Source organism: Oncorhynchus masou, unplaced genomic scaffold (assembly GCF_036934945.1).
Source record: "Oncorhynchus masou masou isolate Uvic2021 unplaced genomic scaffold, UVic_Omas_1.1 unplaced_scaffold_1499, whole genome shotgun sequence".
Lineage (NCBI taxonomy): Eukaryota > Metazoa > Chordata > Actinopteri > Salmoniformes > Salmonidae > Oncorhynchus > Oncorhynchus masou.
This window is the reverse complement of record NW_027005000.1, coordinates 17,983-23,644: the sequence shown is the minus strand read 5'-3', so window position 1 is coordinate 23,644 and position 5,662 is coordinate 17,983.

Genomic DNA, 5,662 nt, shown 5'->3' with positions numbered 1-5,662 from the left:
CCATTAACACAGGGGCAGATGGATCCACACAGATGCACGCTGGAACGCAGACTCACCAAAAAGTTTTTAAAAAGTAAATAAAATAAAAATATTTTTTCTGTCACATACACCAGATACATAGGTGCAGTGAAATGTGTTGTTTTACAGGGTAAGCCATAGTAGTATGGTACATTGACCTTGATAATTAGATCATTTTGCTAAGGTTACCTGAATGTTGTTACAAATGACCTTTTCCATATATTTAAGGTAGAGTCAACAAAATGATGTTGCACTAGCAACATTGCGATGAGCGAGAAGCAAGACTTCATTCTTACACAGTCACACAGTCTTTTTTCTTACAACCGGTCTAACTGATGTCATCAAAATAAAGGAGGACCAAGGCACTCTTCATATCTGCTCATGGGCACAGGTTTGCTTCACGCTCTTGCAACGTGGTAGCCACGTCTAATTCTTTCACCCATTCAATCCCTCATCTGTTACTTGTTCATGGGAACAGCTGACATTCACTCACTCACCTATTCACACTTGGTCACTCACTCACTCCCTCCGTCTTTTCCTCTCTCCCTCTTTTTCCCTCACTAACAGGGATGGAAAAGGTACTGGAATATCATACTCAAGTAGAAGTACTGTTACTTTGATTACATTTTACTCAAGTAGTAGTATATGTTACTTCAATTACCTTTTTTTCAAGTAGGAGTACTGTTACTTTAATAACATTTTACTCAAGTAGGAGTACTGTTACTTTAATGACATTTTACTCAAGTAGATTTTTAATTTTATTTTTATTTCACCTTTATTTAACCAGGTAGGCTAGTTGAGAACAAGTTCTCATTTGCAACTGCGACCTGGCCAAGATAAAGCATAGCAGTGTGAACAGACAACACAGAGTTACACATGGAGTAAACAATAAACAAGTCAATAACACAGTAGAAAAAAAAGAGTCTATATACATTGTGTGCAAAAGATATGAGTAGGTAGGCGAATAATTACAATTTTGCAGATTAACACTGGAGTGATAAATGATCAGATGGTCATGTACAGGTAGAGATATTGGTGTGCAAAAGAGCAGAAAAGTAAATAAATAAAAACAGTATGGGGATGAGGTAGGTAAAATTGGGTGGGCTATTTACCGATAAGACTATGTACAGCTGCAGCGATCGGTTAGCTGCTCAGATAGCAGATGTTTGAAGTTGGTGAGGGAGATAAAAGTCTCCAACTTCAGCGATTTTTGCAATTCGTTCCAGTCACAGGCAGCAGAGAACTGGAACGAAAGGCGGCCAAATGAGGTGTTGGCTTTAGGGATGATCAGTGAGATACACCTGCTGGAGCGCGTGCTACGGGTGGGTGTTGCCATCATGACCAGTGAACTGAGATAAGGCGGAGCTTTACCTAGCATGGACTTGTAGATGACCTGGAACCAGTGGGTCTGGCGACGAATATGTAGCGAGGGCCAGCCGACTAGAGCATACAAGTCGCAGTGGTGGGTGGTTTAACCTCTTGAAACTCCCCATCCCGGATCCGGGATCGTGACTAAAGCCTCAGGCTCATTAGCATAACGCAACGTTAACGATTTCTGAAAATCGCAAATAAAATGAAAATAATGCGCCTGCTCTCAAGCTTAGCCTTTTCTTAACAACACTGTCATCTCAGATTTTCAAAATATGCTTTTGAACCATAGAAATTGACTAATTTGTGTAAGAGTATGCTAAGCTAGCTTAGCATTTTGAGTAGCATTTAGCACGCAACATTTTCACAAATGAAATCGTTCCGTTTTCTACATCGCATCTGGCTACCGAAACGAACCGAAAATTCAGTCACCTACAACGTCAAACTTTTTCCGAATTAACTACATAATATCGACCGAAACATGGCAAACGTTGTTTGGAATCAATCCTCAAGGTGTTTTTTCACATAACTCTTCATTGATATATCGTTCGTGGAAGCTTGCATTCTTCTCTAAATTCCATGGAAAAATACTTGCAGCTGACTTTTGCGCACCAATTTCGGCGCAGGACACCTGGCGGACACCTGGTAAATGTGGTCTCTTATGGTCAATCTTCCAATGATATGCCTACAAATACGTCACAATGCTGCAGACACCTTGGGGAAACGACAGAAAGGGCAGACTTACTCCTCTCGCATTCACCATATAAGGAGACAATGGAAAACAGAGCCTCAAAAATCCTGCTCATTTCCTGGATGCCGTCTCATCTTGGTTTTGCCTGAAGCTCACGTTCTAGGGCACGCACAGAAAATATCTTGGTAGTTCTGGACACGTCAGAGTGTTTTCTTTCGAAAGCTATCAATTATATGCATAGTCGAGCATCTTTTTGTGACAAAATATCTTGTTTAAAACGGGAACGTTTTTCATCCAAAAATGAAATAGCGCCCCCATAGCATCAAGAGGATAAGGTGCTTTAGTGACAAAACGGATGGCACTGTGATAAACTGCATCCAGTTCGCTGAGTAGAGTGTTGGAAGCTATTTTGTAGATGACGTCGCCGAAGTCGAGGATCGGTAGGATAGTCAGTTTTACTAGGGTAAGTTTGGAGGCATGAGTGAAGGAGGCTTTGTTGCGAAATAGAAAGCCGACTCTAGATTTGATTTTCGATTGGAGATGTTTGATATGAGTCTGGAAGGAGAGTTTACAGTCTAACCAGACACCTAGGTACTTATAGATGTCCAAATATTCAAGGTCGGAACCATCCAGGGTGGTGATACTAGTCAGGCGTGCGGGTGCAGGCAGCGAACGGTTGAACAGCATGCATTTGGTTTTACTAGCGTTTAAGAGCAGTTGGAGGCCACGGAAGGAGTGTTGGCATTGAAGCTTGTTTGAGGTTAGATAGCACAGTGTCCAAGGACGGGCTGGAAGTATATAGAATGGTGTCGTCTGCGTAGAGGTGGATCAGGGAATCACCTGCAGCAAGAGCAACATCATTGATATATACAGAGAAAAGAGTCGGCCCGAGAATAGAACCTTGTGGCACCCCCATAGAGACTGCCAGAGGACCGGACAGCATGCCCTCCGATTTGACACACTGCACTCTGTCTGCAAAGTAGTTGGTGAACCAGGTAAGGCAGTCATCAGAAAAACCAAGGCTACTGAGTCTGCCGATAAGAATATGGTGATTGACAGAGTCAAAAGCCTTGGTAAGGTCGATGAAGACGGCTGCACAGTACTGTCTTTTATCGATGGCCGTTATGATATCGTTTAGTACCTTGAGCGTGGCTGAGGTGCACCCGTGACGGCTCGGAAACCAGATTGCACAGCGGAGAAGGTACGGTGTGATTCGAGATGATCAGTGACCTGTTTGTTGACTTGGCTTTCGAAGACCTTAGATAGGCAGGGCAGGATGGATATAGGTCTGTAACAGTTTGGGTCCAGGGTGTGTCCCCCTTTGAAGAGGGGGATGACTACGGCAGCTTTCCAATCCTTGGGGATCTCAGACGATATGAAAGAGAGGTTGAACAGGCTGGTAATAGGGTTGCGACAATGGCGGCGGATAGTTTCAGAAATAGAGGGTCCAGATTGTCAAGCCCAGCTGATTTGTACGGGTCCAGGTTTTGCAGCTCTTTCAGAACATCTGCTATCTGGAGTTGGGTAAAGGAGAACCTGGAGAGGTTTGGGCGAGTAGCCGCGGGGGGGGGCGGAGCTGTTGGCCGAGGTTGGAGTAGCCAGGCGGAAGGCATGGCCAGACGTTGAGAAATGCTTGTTGAAGTTTTCGATAATCATGGATTTATCGGTGGTGACCGTGTTACCTAGCCTCAGTGCAGTGGGCAGCTGGGAGGAGGTGCTCTTGTTCTCCATGGACTTCACAGTGTCCCAGAACTTTTTGGAGTTGGAGCTACAGGATGCAAATTTCTGCCTGAAGAAGCTGGCCTTAGCTTTCCTGACTGACTGCGTGTATTGGTTCCTGACTTCCCTGAACAGTTTCATATCGCGGGGACTATTCGATGCTATTGCAGTCCGCCACAGGATGTTTTTGTGCTGGTCGAGGCAGTCAGGTCTGAGTGAACCAAGGGCTATATCTGTTCTTAGTTCTGCATTTTTGAACGGAGCATGCTTATCTAAATGGTGAGGAAGTTACTTTTAAAGAATGACCAGGCATCCTCAACTGACGGGATGAGGTCAATGTCCTTCCAGGATACCCAGGCCAGGTCGATTAGAAAGCCCTGCTCACAGAAGTGTTTTAGGGAGTTTGACAGTGATGAGGGGTGGTCGTTTGACTGCGGCTCCGTAGCGGATACAGGCAATGAGGCAGTGATCGCTGAGATCCTGGTTGAAGACAGCGGAGGTGTATTTGGAGGGCCAGTTGGTCAGGATGACGTCTATGAGGGTGCCCTTGTTTACAGAATTAGGGTTGTATCTGGTGGGTTCCTGTACTGTTACTTGAATGACATTTTACTCAAGTAAAAGTACTGTTACTTTACCAATTTCACTCAAGTAGAAACATGCTACCGATGCTAGCCTCGTGGGCATTAGATAGTCTATTGTGGCTCAATTGTAAGATAGAGAGTCACAACCACACACTGTTTATCAGATTTATTATACACAAACATAATTGGCTACCTTTATGGGATACAAATGAACAATTAACTACCGGCAAACATTGGCTTGTGATTGCTCTCTTTCTCTATCGCTCCATTTCTGTGTCCCTCCAGATCTGTAGATGTGCTGTCTTCATCATAAAAGCTGATAGTAGACTATTTCAACCACATCACATATGCATCGCCAAACTGAAACCTTATCAGAAAAACATTGAGTCGTTTTCACAGCTTTCTTTTTCCTTACAACCGGTCTAACTGATGTCATGAAAAGAAAGGAGGACCAAGGCACTCTTCATATAATTCATTAAAAGGCCTTTATTTGTATGTTCAATGGGAACAAAGTGTAATAACTCTGAAGTGTTTCGGCTGCATGGCCTTTGTCAGGGAGGCCATGCAGCCTCCTTTACAGAAAATCTTTTCATTTTTTTGTGATATTGCATTTTCTCCCCAGTCCCTAAAGGTCTTTGCTCCCTGAACAAAGATGACAGAGACTAGATTGAAGCATTCATTCTATCGATCATTATTCTGTTGAGCAAGTATTTATTTATTCTTCTGGGGCAACATATAATGACAGAGAGAAGCGACATGGGGAGCATCAGATTTTTACTTTATCACATATTGTTGGGCGGTTGTGGATGGGTTATTTTTAATTGTGGGCGGGTAGTGTGAAGAAACAGCTGACCTGCACACCACTAACAAACACGCACACACGCACCACTAACAAACACGCACACACTCTGTTTATCTAGACTTGTGATGAGCATGTCTTTCTGAGGGGCTGGAAGTGAAGAGCAGCACAGCCATCAAAGCCTCTTCACACTGTTATCCTTCAAAACCTGCTGGCGCCTCAGCAGCACCTGACATGTTCACTCACGGTTGTTTCGGAGGAGGTGTGCTAGCAGCGCTAAGTGCTAACGTCTAAAACTTTGGGGGGCAAAAAATCCCTTGCAGGACGGTTTTGGCCCGCTGGCCGAATGTTGCCACCCATCATCTGTCTGTCATTCTGGGCTGGGGAGTCAGACACAATAGAGGCTGATCTTGACTTCACTCTGATCAATACTCTTATCCCCTCAGACGCTCCCTGTGTGCGTGTGTCATATTGATGAGCAGGACA